The sequence below is a fragment of the Podarcis liolepis genome, assembly GCF_965112155.1.
Source record: "Podarcis liolepis genome assembly, chromosome: 7".
Classification (NCBI taxonomy): domain Eukaryota; kingdom Metazoa; phylum Chordata; class Lepidosauria; order Squamata; family Lacertidae; genus Podarcis; species Podarcis liolepis.
The window spans coordinates 83,249,363-83,263,606 of NC_139561.1; the positions used below are offsets into that span (position 1 = coordinate 83,249,363).

The 14,244-nt window shown below is 48.2% G+C and overlaps 1 protein-coding gene and 1 long non-coding RNA gene across 3 annotated transcripts in view; one reads left to right on the forward strand and one right to left on the reverse strand.

The window, feature by feature from the left end:
- The window catches only part of ERFL (ETS repressor factor like), a 159,883-nt gene that overhangs the window by 68,962 nt on the left and 76,677 nt on the right, over positions 1 to 14,244 (forward strand). The window contains exon 1 of one of the 2 annotated variants that reach the window (XM_083515934.1): positions 12,745 to 13,941. The exons of the other annotated variant lie outside the window; for it this stretch is intronic. The gene's annotated coding sequence lies outside the window, so the exon portion shown is untranslated. Of the gene's footprint in view, positions 1 to 12,744; positions 13,942 to 14,244 lie in introns of those variants that run through there. 2 annotated transcript variants of the gene reach the window in all.
- LOC310711022 lies at positions 2,584 to 11,189 on the reverse strand. The gene is made up of 3 exons (XR_014528338.1): positions 8,595 to 11,189; positions 3,658 to 3,717; positions 2,584 to 3,009 (listed from the first exon to the last, which is right to left on the reverse strand). It is a non-coding gene; the product is annotated as an uncharacterized lncRNA (long non-coding RNA).

Below are 14,244 nucleotides of genomic sequence, written 5' to 3' on the forward strand. Positions count from 1 at the left end.
ACCTATAACATTAAATAATACATTAGATTAGGAACATTCATTTTGCGAAAGTATGCATACATACAGGCACATTTATTAAGACAAATTTGCACTAAAGTGCTGATAAATTTGCCTGAGTATTTTCCCTTTTTAAAAAAATGCTGCAGAAATGTGGCAAAGCTGTATTTAAGATTGGAGAAATGAGACACTAAGAGAACTCCCAGGTAGGTGTGCTTAGAATAGCAGCCTTTGTTCCTTAAAATTTATTTGGGGCACCTCTTTTTCCTGACCCTATCCTCCTAGCAAAACTTACATTGCCAGTCACCCACCATTCTTAATTTGCCCAGAAGCCCTCAATAAATTTAAGCAAATCTGTACTGTGAGCTTGTACCCCCAAACCTTTATGTACTCAGAAATACCCCTGCAGCCCAGAAATCCTTCTTCCGCTCACTAGCTACCCACATTCCAGCTTTAACCTCTAGAAACTATTCCTCCACTCCCCTTGCGAAACAAAAACAAAAGCAAACCCTAAGAACTGAATCCGGGTGGTTGGATTCCATGGGGCGGAGGAGGAGTTTGGAGGGCAGCAGCAATCTGTTTATCCTACTGAGCTACCCATTCTGCTCCTTTCTAAGAACCAGGCAATACCCAAGAGACCTTGAGGAACCGTATTAACTCTAATGGGAGAGCCTCATGCAGTGAACCACCCAGACCTCTCTTTAGCAGTCGTAGCTTCTTCACCCAAGCATCGACCCTGCCAGACCCTGCTTAGCAGACGGGCGGAATTCGACAGAGGCTGGAGGGCATGAATTGCCAGAGGATGCTCTGCACATTTTAAAGAGGTCCTTCCATCCACCTCTACTGGACTCACGCCACCTGGAACCCTGCAGCCCAAACAATGGCAGGCAGCAACGTCCTATTTCATTGGTACATGAAATATCTGAACTCTTACCAGTTTCTGTTTACACGTGTTCCCAGGTGGTGAGAAGTGCCTGGGGAGACCCCAAGCCTTTTCATGACCACTTCATATTCCTATCTTTCACCTTCCCTTCCCCACCCCCGACTGAAGTTATCTGGAATATCTTTTAGGGGTAGTCACTGTAAATGAGACATGTGGCTCTCCAGCCGTTGGGTTCCAGCTCCCATCAGTCCCAATGGTTGGGGGTGATGGGAGTTGTAGTCAAATGATATCTGGAGCACCACAAATCCCCTTCCGTCCTCTAGATTGTATCCAGCGTGATGACAGCTTTTCCTTTCTGACTTATGGCTGAGCTGCTATACAGTGTCGGCAATGGTTTCAGAAGTGGACTGGTTATGGACAACGGACTTTAGGCTGCTAGCCTCTGCTCCCCTCTTTTGTTGTGCCAATGGTCAGCTTAAAGGTAAAGGGACCCCTGACCGTTAGGCCCAGTCGTGGCCGACTCTGGGGTTGCGGTGCTCATTTCGCTTTATTGGCCGAGGGAGCCAGTGTACAGCTTCCGGGTCATGTGGCCAGCATGACTAAGCCGCTTCTGGCAAACCAGAGCAGCGCACGGAAATGCCGTTTACCTTCCTGCCAGAGTGGTACCTATTTATCTACTTGCACTTTGACGTGCTTTCAAACTGCTAGGTTGGCAGGAGCAGGGACCGAGCAACGGGAGCTCACCCCGTCACGGGGATTCAAACCACCAACCTTCTGATCGGCAAGTCCTAGGCTCTGTGGTTTAACCCATAGCGCCACCTGCGTCCCACAATGGTCAGCTTAGGTAATTCTAAACTCTGAATTTATCAGTCTTGCAGCAGCAACAACGGCACACAAACCCAATATGGTAATTTGTAATACTCTGCATACCTCAAAATGTGGCAAGCCAGCTCTGCTGACTTTGGGGTCCCCCTTCTGGAACTTCTGGCCTAAATTCCTACCCTAACAGTACCACTCTGTGCCAGAGGATACCAATTGCAAATAGGGGAATGTCTCCAATATTCAAGTTCTTGCATTTCTGGTTAAAGGGGCTCAGCTAGCAAGAATGAGAAAGATTTCTGCCTGAAAGCTTGGAACAGCTGTTTCAAGTTAGAGCAGATACACCTAGTTTACATGGGCCAGTGGTCTAGCTGGAAAAAAAATGATTATACCTAATTTGATTTTGGCAATTGATTACATCTAAAGTATTGATTAGGAAGCTGGGGGTGAGGTGGTCACAATAAGTGGATTCCATTTTTGGGGGGAAACTCTGTGGCTGACCTGAATGTACAACAGGATCGACCAAGGCAAGCACCTTTGAGTTCATGAGTATTGCTCTGTAAAAAGAGTTATGTTTTTGATGGCACCAACCATGCACAATGTCCCCCCCCCAAAAAAAAAAGGATTCTCTTGATCAACTTCTCTCTGCTCATTTTGGAGCCATCGAGTTCCTTCCTGGAAGATATTACCTCCAATCAGTGTTGTAGTGGTAAATTTTGACGTTCAGGAGCTTCTAATTGCAGCCTTCCTAGCCATGTCCCCAGTGATGGTCCAGAAACATGCTGGGGGGGGGGGGCAGAATTAGGATATCATTCTTTATCACTTACATAGCATGATTGCAATCCTACACAGTTGCCTGGAAATAAGCTCCGTTGAACTCAGTGCTTACTTTTTGACAGCATAGCTTCACCTGATTAAACACATTGAGCATTAGCAAAAGATCTTCAGCCATCTGAAATGCAACATTTAGCTTCTAATCAGAAATGCAAACCATCTCGCAAATAAGTATTGCTGGCATGAAGTAGGAACCCCGTCAAAGGAAAGAAGAAGCCGTTCTCTTCTTTATTACAGTACTTGACTCATTTTCCATCTTCCTTTATTCTAATCTGTCACAAACAGTAAAAACGTGAAACCTCAGTATACTTGCCAGAGCAAGGAAACGTCATCAGTTACTCTGCCAGGCGATGTTGTTGCCCTTGCTCTTTAAAAGCCTTTGAACTATTCTCACACAAACACCCAGTTGCTGCTCCACTTCACCACTGGTCTTCATATCCTTTCTTTCCAACATGATCTAGCCAGTTCTGTCCAACCTGAGGAAGACATTTAGCCCATATTCAGAGAAAGAAATGGGAACCTATACGAGTAATACTGGTGCACGCTATCATTTGTTTTTTATATTTTTCCTTTTTCTTCTTTCTAGTTTCCTATGGTGCAGGCTGGTTTCCCCTCTCTTTCTGGGAACCAATCGGTGAACCAAGATTAAGCTTTCCACACCTCCTTACGTGCATGTGTGGAAGAATGAAGGTGGGACGTAATTTGAGCTAGGGCTCAGCCCCCTAGACCAGTTCTCAGTGCCTAGAATATATGACAACATGATAAACATAGGCAGCGTCAGTGGAGGCTGGACTCTTGGGAAATGGGGCAGAGAGCCAGTGTGGTGTAGTGGTTAAGAGCGGTAGTCATGTAATCTGGGAAACCGGGTTCGTGTCTCCACTCCTCCACATGCAGCTGCTGGGTGACCTTGGGCCAGTCACACTTCTGTGAAGTCTCTCAGCCCCACTCACCTCACAGAGTGTTTGTTGTGGGGGAGGAAGGGAAAGGAGAATGTTAGCCGCTTTGAGACTCCTGAAGGGGAGTGAAAGGCGGGATATCAAATCCAAACTCTTCTTCTTCTTCTTCTGCCCTACCAACCGCAGTCAGCCCAAAGCTAGCCCCCACCTGTCTGCCTGCCTACTTACGATCAGTCCAGGGGGCGAGCCCAGGCTTTCTGCTTCCTCAGTGTTGCACCTTGTGGGATTCTGTAAAAAGGAAGGTAGCAATGAATCTACCATTGCTATCTTTCGGCCAGTGGGCCACCCTACACGTTCACCGACTTGCCCACCACAATGAGGGGACCCAGCTCCATGTGACGCATCCTCCCTGCCTGGCACACCAGCACTCACGTGGTGGGGGCTGGGGAGGGTGCACTCAAACTGCCCAGCACATGAGAGCTCTCCCAGCAGCAGTGGGGGATTGCAACCCTCTCAACTTTTGGGGAGCTTGGCCCCCTCTCCACAAATATTGAGGGGGCCGAAGCCCCTTCCGCCCCCTAGAGTTGGCACCCCTGCCACCCTACCAACTTCAATAGGCACCAGCCATCACTGGACTGGCATGTTCTGGGCTAAGTAGTTGCAACCTGCTCCTCAAAAGCGGAATAGGGGATTGTGAAAATTTCCGCTTCCTGAAAACTGCACCATTCGTTTAAACAAAAAACATGTTTCTAGTTTTCATGGCTGCAAAGATGGGCCCGGCAGTGTGCGAGCTATACTTGATGAATCTAGCAGTCGAAGGTTCATCTTGGTGTTGGCCAAGAAGCGAGGCTGCAGTGCTCTGCTCTTTGCCCTTCCCACTGAATGGTGCAATCTGAATAAACCATGCAAAATCGTGTCCATTCTGTCAATTCGTGAAGTTTGCAACCTGGTTTTTGTTCTGCACAGAATTTGAGCTACCTCGACATAGAATTGACGTATAAAATGTTTGCAGAGCATGCACAGCTTGGAGTGCGCTTTTCTCTCACCAGCTAAGCCCGGCAACTACATCATATCCAGAAGGCAACCCCACAGGATTCTGATAGGCCTGGAAAAATGGGCTGTTTCTAAAACTATGCGTAGAGAATTATGTCTACAGCTCCCTGGAAACAGAACTTCAGGGTGTTAGCAATGTCTCTTACTTCAGTGGTCTTCAAGCTGGAGGTTGCTCTGACCTTCCAAAGACACTGGAAGCTGCCTTACTCAGACTGATGCTCCATCAACTTAGTATTGCGTCCACAGTGCACTGGCAGCCGCTCTCCAAGGTTCTGGAAAATCTTTTCCAGTACTTCCTGGGAATGCCGGAGGTGGAACATGGCACCTTCTGTATGCAGAAGATGTGCTGGTGTCAGATGTGGTGGACCTACATTTGGGGGCTCTGAAGCTTGTACTGTTATGTGGACCCCTTCATGACCAGCAACGAGGTCTGGGGTAACCACTGTTATCTTTTTCAGTGGGGTTGTTTACAGCATCTGTGCTACCGACTCAAAAAAACCCCTTGTGATTGTTGAAATATACACAACAACAAAATTAATCAATTTTGAGTCTCAAATCGGATCTACTAGACCCGGTTTTTTAAGTGGTGTGGGCTAAAGTTGCTTCTGGGGGCCTTCCTGGGTTTGGAAGAGTTGATCAAATTTGCAGAGTTGGAAGAGTTGATCAAATTTGGAAGAGTTGATCAAATTTGCAGATGACACCAAACTGGGAGGGGTGGCTAACACCCAAGAGGACAGGATCACACTTCAAAACAACCTTGAAAGATTAGAGAACTGGGCCAAAACAAACAAGATGAACTTTAACAGGGAGAAATGTAAAGTATTGCACTTGGGCAAAAAAACCGAGAGGCACAAATACAAGATGGGTGACACCTGGCTTGAGAGCAGTACATGTGAAAAGGATCTAGGAGTCTTGGTTGACCACAAACTTGACATGAGCCAACAGTGTGACGCGGCAGCTAAAAAAGCCAATGCAATTCTGGGCTGCATTGATAGGAGTATAGCATCTAGATCAAGGGAAGTAATAGTGCCACTGTATTCTGCTCTGGTCAGACCTCACCTGGAGTACTGTGTCCAGTTCTGGGCACCACAGTTCAGGAAGGACACTGACGAACTGGAACGTGTCCAGAGGAGGGCAACCAAAATGGTCAAAGGCCTGGAAACGATGCCTTATGAGGAACGGCTAAGGGAGCTGGGCATGTTTAGCCTGGAGAAGAGGAGGTTAAGGGGTGATATGATAGCCATGTTCAAATATATAAAAGGATGTCATATGGAGGAGGGAGAAAGGTTGTTTTCTGCTGCTCCAGAGAAGCAGACACGGAGCAATGGATCCAAACTACAAGAAAGAAGATTCCACCTAAACATTAGGAAGAACTTCCTGACAGTAAGAGCTGTTCAACAGTGGAATTTGCTGCCAAGGAGTGTGGTGGAGTCTCCTACTTTGGAGGTCTTTAAGCAGAGGCTTGACAACCATATGTCAGGAGTGCTCTGGTGGGGTTTCCTGCTTGGCAGGGGGTTGGACTCGATGGCCCTTGTGGTCTATTCCAACTCTATGATTCTATGAGTTTCCAACTAAATTCTGCCTCCAGCTGTGGCCAGTAGCCATTGATAGTGTTGGGCAAGGCCATAGTATAAGTGGGATTTCCTACCCTGAAGGCGAGCAGAACATCAAGCAGCAGTCATAACCCTATAGCTGTGTGAGCAAGGGGTTGCCCTAGCAGTTATGTGTTTCTGTTCTCGAACACCCCGTGTTTTTGTGTGTGTGTGTGTGTGTGTGTGTGTGTGTGTGTGTGTGTACACACTCAGAGAATGACCACATGCATCATGCCCCCCCCCCGGGTGGGGTTAAATAGCCTTCCTCCCACATTGTGGCTGGGGAAAGCTTATGTAGCATGACTTGTCCCTGTGATAAATGGGGAGGTTTCCTATTGCACGCCTGGCTAGCTGTGAGTAGATCCAGAGAGAATTCTTACAATGATCCCTATGGACAAAGCCACCAAACAACAACAACCCACTCTTGTCTGTGTGTGTACACTCCTGCGCACACACACTCTTTGTACTCTCTCTCTAAGACCAGAGGCAACATTCAATAGCAACAGACTTTGTTGTGTCCATTCTTACACTTACGTCCTGCACAACCTGTCCTTCATAGAGATAGGTAAGTAAGCCAGCAGATAGACATCAGCACCTGAACGCACACTCAGAGCTTTGATAGCAAATATACTCATACCATTAATCACATCCACCACAATATTCCCACAACATTGCATGTTCATATGCACATTCCATTCTGTGCGCACTTTCTCATGTATGGGCTCTTATTGTCACTCACATATTTCCCCATTTATACGGCACACTTTCTATACAAATGCACATTTTTGAAGCTCCTATGTATTGTGCACAAACAAAGTCCTGTGTAAATGTACTCTTGCGCACAGTTAGGTGTTATTGTTTTAAAATATGTACATCTGTCTATATATCTTACTCTATGCACAAATCACTTTTAACAGGCAGAAGCACATCATGATAAATGCTGTTTACTAGACCTCTTTATAACCAGTGTGCTCTACCACCCCATCCCACTGGGGTAGAGCATGGTGAACATTATAGTGTACAAACTCTGTGAATCTCATCCTTTTCCATTTCAACACACACTGTGCCAAATCAACTGTGTTCACCCATCAAGGCCATGTACACATCCCATCCGTCACAAATTCCTGCATAAATCTCTGCCTCACACATTCATGCCAAGGGGGGGGCAACAAGGTGCCCTATGGGTGTTCAGGACTACAAATCCCATCATCCCTGGATATTGGGGATGGTAGGAGATGATCTGGAGGGTACAACATAGGCCACCCCTGCTTCACACTCTCAAGTGCCACGTCATGTTAACTTTCCCCAACGTGAGTACTACTAATGCTTGTTTAGGAAGAGTCAGAGGCAGCCCACAAACAGTTCTGCTATGCAGCTGGATTTAACATTCTCACACTCCCTCCTTCCTTTCTGTTTTCCCCCAAAGGGTCCTTGAAGAGAAATGTTGAATTTTCCCTTGTTGAATTAAGTCCCTTGTTGCTTCCTTTTCCAACCTGAGGCATGCACACACACACACACACACACAGCGCTCACATTTATTTCATCCAGTGTTTATGCTGGGGTGAGAAAACAGTGGCCCTCCAGATGTTACAGCTCCCATCTTCCCTGATCACTGGCCATGCTTGCCAAGGCTGTTGGGAGTTGTGGTTCAGCAATAACTGGAGGAGGTTCACAGATTCCCCATCCTTTCTTCATGCAAAGGGAATGGTAGGCAGGAAATCCTCTCATTTATTGAGAGAAATAAGGAGAAGGTGAGCTGGGCTTTGTTAAAAGCATGGGGTAGTAACCTCCTCCCCTCCAGCATAGGGTAAGGTTACCAGATTTTTTTTAGTGAATCCAGGGACACTTATTGTTTACTATGTACACGTGAATGCTGAGAAAGCTGTAAATACGGTGACTGTCCCTGGGAAACAGGGACATCTGGTAACCTTAGGATAGGGTAGGCATGGAACATTGCTCCTACATCTGCCCTGCCATAAGTAGTGCTTGGCCAAGTCTCTGGATGGAGTCAGATTTCTAACATGTGGTAGTGATGGGACTAATAACTGTGATCCTGGATGCTCTGAAGCATGGCAGACCTGTGGTCAATTCAGTACCTCTTATCTCTCAGTGCACCATTCAGAGGGATCCCAACATCTGTAGAGTTCTGAAAAAGCATTCACAGAAAGGCTCCCACCACCCAATGCTTGTCTTGGTTTCTGGTGGCCTTTATCAGCACCTCTGGATCAGAGATGGGGAACCTGTCACCTTCCCCATGTTGCTGGACTACAGCTCCCACAATCCCTGGCCAATGACCACACTGACTGGGGCTGATGGGAGTTGTAGTCCAGGAGCATCTGGCGGCCAGCCATTCCCCTCCACCAGCTTTGGATACACTTCCTGTCACAAAAGAAACAAGAACTGGGCCATTGCCAGATGTTTGGGGGGAGGGCTTCTGGAGATGAATCTGTGAGGGAGATGACTCTCTTTCAGAGTTGGCAGGAGATATTGGTAACGGTGCAGAATTACCTCCCTACACACCTCTTTATTCTGCTTTCTTCTTCTTCTTTAAGGACCTACCCTAGTCTCCTGATTATAATCTCTTTTAACAGTTTTCAGGGCTGGATTCTTAAATTGTTGCAACCCACCCTGAGCCCTCATGGTGAAGGGCGGGTAAGAAATCAGATAAATAATAATGAAATAGAAAAATACTCGTTACTAGTTGCCGCTCCTCTGTCCTAGTTGCTGACACACTTTCTCCCATTCCAAAGCCCTTGACCCCTTATGCTTTTAGCAGCCTCTGAAACATCTCATCAATTGCTTTCATTGTTGCCCTTCTTTCCCCATGTAGTCCATCCTTTCATTCATCCGATATTCAGTGTTTCTATCCTACCATTCCATCCTTCTTTCAGCCCACCCTATAGGTATAGACTATATAGTATTCACCAAAACCATCAGAATCTTTCTTTCTTTCTTTCTTTCTTTCTTTCTTTCTTTCTTTCTTTCTTTCTTTCTCTCTCTCTCTCTCTCTCTCTCTCTCTCTCTCTCTCTCTCTCTCTCTCTCTCATCTGGTCTGCCCATCCATCCATATCCATCCACGTTATGCAGCATCTTTTATTCCTCTCATCCTTCCTTCCTTCCTTCCTTTCTTTTCCTCCACTCTGCCTGTCTATCTCGCCACTCATCCCAATGTCCACCTCTCTCCTTTCTCTCTCTCCTTTCCTCCTTCTAGCCTTTCTCCCCATGGTTATCCCCCCTTCCCTCCCGCCTTCTCTTCCTTTGTCTCTCTCTCTCTCTCTCTCTCTCTCTTTTCTCTCTCAAGTGTTTTCAATTTTATTCTGAGTGGAATTAACTACCCCTGATGTCAAATTGCCGCCGAAATCGATAATAATATCTTTACAAAAGAGGATATTCTTCTCTCTCGGAACGGCCCCTGAAAAATGGAAAATTTAGTCGAAATTGATTCATTACTTGACACTTTATAGGACGGGCCTGCTATTGATCGGAGCCTGTCATGTCCTATCTGCCTTAATCGAAGTTGAAGTCCAGTGTCGATGGTGGGTATTTTTCATAATTCCAGGAGACCAGACAGATACAAAAACACACACACGGACTCCGTTCCCCACCACCCTCTGCAGTCTCCCCGGGTGGAAAGGGGGGGGCGAGATCTTCCTGAACCCCCCACCCCAAACAGATCGCCCTGGAGAAGGAAAGATCTTTCTTGAAACACACAAACCATCCCCTGCACACTCGCAAATCAGGGAACTTCAGCACAATAACCCAGATCCAAAATGAATCGTGTGTGTGTGTGTGTGTGTGTGTGTGTGTTGCTTCTCACACACACATCCAACCTTCTCCACCGCCCCAGTTCAGCTGTTGTGCGCGCGCGTTTGTGTGTGTGTGTGTGTGTGTGTGTGTGTGTGAGAGAGAGAGAGAGAGAGAGAGAGAGAGAGAGAGAGAGAGAGAGAGAGAGAAGGCTCTTTTTGTTTATTAAGGCTGTTTGTGGCTTGGTAAAGAAAACCTATGAATCAGTCAGCATTTTCTCTCTCTCTCTCTCTCTCTCTCTCTCTCTGTGTGTGTGTGTGTGTGTGTAAACCCTAACTGCGTGTGTGTAGCTACACAACACACACCAACAGGGGTAGAACTTATGCAGTCTTCCCTATCCACCTGCCCTCAAAACATTTTCAGCCTGGCTCCCTCCTACGCACACACACACACACACTCGCGATCTTCCATTCACACTTCCTTTGCCCCCGCACATATTTCTTGCCTCCCGTACTGCCCCCGTCTCTTACACATACGCGCGCGCGCGCAGTTTCCCTCACATAATACTTTCTCAGCTGCGCACCGGTCGCGACCCTCCTGCCCTTTCCTCTGGCAGGCGCCACAGCTTGGGCTTCTTTGCACGCTCAGCGCGGCTCTTCGAGAGGCCTTTCCCCCTCACTCCACCAGCCCGGCTGGCTTCAGTATCTTCCCCCAACACGCTCCTTTCCCCTCAGGACGCCTTCTTCACTCTCTTTCCTATTTACACACGCGCATATTTCCCCCCTCTCACTCGCACCCATATATGGGTGCGCCTCTGGCACACTTCTAACACACTCCTCTCAAAGGGACGTTCCTCCCTGGCACACACACACTCCCTCTGATCGGGGTTTTTCCCTCATACATAACCTCTCTAACAGTTCCCCCCCCCTCTCTCTTACACACTCACACATGTCCTCTGATGCGCGTGCGCGCAAACACACACACACACGTGTCCTGTCACCGACGAATTTTCCTCACATGGCGTCCTCTCTTAATACTACCACACCATAGCTGTCAACTTTTCCCTTTTCTTGCGAGGAATCCTATTCGGAATAAGGAAATTTCCCTTTAAAAAAAGGGAAACGTTGACAGCTATGTACCACACACGCCTCTTAAAAACAGTCCCTATGCTTTCTCCGACGCGCATCGCCACAAAACTCTCTCACACTAGCGCGGCTGGCGCTCGCGCATCCGTTCGTGTTTCTCTCACACGGCGGCTTGCCCTCAGACGTTAACGCACGCCTCTCTCTCACACACACACACACGAACATTGCTCCACAGCCACGTCCCTTTCTCTGGCGCGGGCCCTTTTCCCGCGCAATTTCCCTCTCACACGCGCGACCCCCTCCCAGCCACCCCCTCCTTCCTCCCTAGCGCGCTCTCCCTCTCCCTCGCGCGCAGACTCACTTTCCCGCGCTCGCGCCTGCCCACGCGCTCTGAGGGCTTAACTAGACTTTAATTGGACTTTTCTCGACTTTCTTTTCCCGCCACCTCCTTCCTTCCTTCCTTCCTTTCCTTCTATGGTCCCCTCACGGCTCCTTCCTCACCCAAAGACTCGAGTCTTCTGTCTATGGGACTGTTACTCTTTTGTTTCTCCTCCACCCTCTCTATCCCCTGCGAAGGATTTTCTTCTTCTTCTCCTCCTCCTCCTCCCCACCCCCCCTCTCTCACACACACATTTGACGCTTGCTTTGCTATCTTGGAAAGCTTTTGCACATAAATTTCCCCTCAGCCTTCCTCCCTTAGATTCCCACCAATTTAGCCAAGCCCAGGTCTTTAAAAAAAGGAAAGGAGGTGTGTGTGTTTGTGTGTGTGTGTATATATATATATATATATATATATAGGCGCACAGCGCGAGAGAAAATACCTTGGGTGCAGTTGGCAGTTTCTCCAGCACCCTCTGGAGTGGGAAAGCGGTCGATATTTAATTGTTATTGCAAGCAGGGAGTGCAAAAAAAAAAAAAAAAAAAAAAGAGAGAGAGAGAGAGAGAAGGGGGGAAAAAAGGAGAGAGAGAACCTACTATTCTGGACTATTTGTATTGTGAGAGTGTGTATTGCTGCTTGTTGGTGCTGAGGTGGGACGTGTGCCACAACGTGCGCGCGTGCACACACACACACACACACACACACACACCCTCACTGAGGGAACCTTCCCAGTTTAAAAGAGGGAGGTTAAATATATTGGGTCTTGGTGTCCAAGAGACACTTGGAAAGAGCTTCCCGTGGAGGCAAGCAGAGGGACTGGGCCAAATTCGCCATCCTAACTTCTGCAGCAGCGCTGCCCCAGAGGTCAATCCCATTGAGCTCCATGGGGCTTTTGCTCCCTGGTTAGGTGGGCCTAGGTTTGCAGACACGTGCTCCATTTCCTGAAGAAGTCATCCCTATTGAACCCAGTGGGACTTACTTCCGAGTAAACAGGCATGGGATTGGGCTCTTAAAGGAGAGAGGGGGGGGGGAGAGGCTTCATTTCTTAAAGAAAGAAAAAGACACAGAGAGTGTGGGGTTGAAATCTGACTCAAAGCCAAGCCAGGAAGGCCTGCTTCTTAAGAAACAAGCTGTGGTCTCAGGGTGGGGGAGGAGGCACTCTGCACATGCTCAGGAGCACTTTTATGCAGCATCGCTTCAGGAAAGCTTAGGTATTAAATACAGATGTCAGGCTTCAGCTCTGCTACCATTTGGGAACTTTCTGTCTCCAAGGTCTTTGGTGAATCGGTGTCACTGACAGTGCTGTGTTTAAATATCGTGTGTGTGTATGTGAAAGAGAGAGAGAGAGAGGCTTGTGCCATTTCTTGATGGAAACAGAGGACCCCACAACCACCCCCCAGCTGCCCAATTCTGGGGGGTGTGGGGAAGTGCCGAGGCCGGGGGGGGGACTAAAACGCCTACAAAAGGCTACACAAATCTGCCTGTGTCTCAAGTGGGACTTTTCTAACACAACTCCCCTCTGGAGGAAGGGGCGCATGCTCAGGTCCCTAAAGCCATCCATCAAAATTTGAGGGGAAAGGAGGAGAGGGAGAGGGGGGTCAGAATTGGAAAAGGGGGGGCCTTGATACACACACACGCACACACACAAATCCCATTTTCTGCAAACAGGTTGGTGGCTCCCAGCCCCTCTCTCTGTCTAAATGAAATCAGTCATTTTCATCAAGTGCCCGGCCAAATATTATCCACAGTCCATTCAGAAGGATCGAATCTTATTTAGAGTCGCGATTCGACATCTGTTTTCAAATTTGATCAGCTATGAACTTTATTTTCCGAGTTTGAGGAAAATTATATTCCATCGATCCGAAGCACTGGCGTAGCCTACATATATTTTCCCCCTCGCTTCTGCCTCGGCTCTCTCTCTCCCTCCCCTGCTATCGACGGGGAAAGACGCGTTTGTAAGAGACACACCAGCAGCACCAGCAGCAGCAGCAGCACCAGCAGCAGCAACACACCACCAGCGAGACACTTCGCAGTTTCCCCGATCGCACAGCCACCTTCCCTCTCGCCCGCCTGCTCCCTTCTTTCCTTCCCTCGGCCACCCTCCATTTCTCCTTTCCTCCTTCCTCCCTTCTCCCGACACACCTCGCCACTTTCTGATTCATCCCTTGGCTTCCTCTGCCTCTCAGTCACACACGTAGAGGCTTCACCTCCTCCTGTCTCTTCAATTCCTTCTCTTCATCCCACATCCCACGCTCTCTTTCTCTCTCGCTCTCTCTTTCCCCTCTTTTCTTTTGCTTGTCTCGTCTCTCCTCTCCCTGCCAGGCTCCTTCCCTTCTTCCAAAAGGCGATCTTCTTCCCTTTCCTCTTCTCTCTCTCTCTCCCTTCCTTCCTTCCTTCCTTCCTTCCTTCCTTCCTTCCTCCCTCTACTTTTGTCTCTTCCCCCCAACCCCCCTCCAAAACTCTTGATTCACCCTCTCCAGAAAAAGCTAACTATTCTGATTTCATTTTCAAGAAGCAAACCTCCCCCCACCCCGGGCAAAAAATAATAATACCCCAAACCCCTCACCACCTCAATTCCCCGGCGCGCCCCCTCCCAGCCAAGCCAACCTCCCAACGAACTTCAACTTGGAGACTGCCTGAATGGTGACGGGAGAGAACAGTGAGTAACAAATTCTTGGGAAAGTTTCTTGGGAAAGTGGTCTGAGGAGAGCGGGGGAAGTTAAGCCATTGCGGGTGCTTCTATGGGGAGTTGGGAGCTGGGGGGGGGGGGCTCTGATATGGCAGGGAGTTATGGTCCCACTTCTAAAAGTGGAGGAAATGAGGTCTGTGATATCTGTCCATCTATCCATCTCTCCTTCTTCCCTTCCTTTCTTCTTTCTTTCCTTCCTTCCCTACCTACACACCCTCCACCCAATCATTCCTCTCCCAACTCGTTTTTCCTTCTCACACCCTTTCGTGCTCC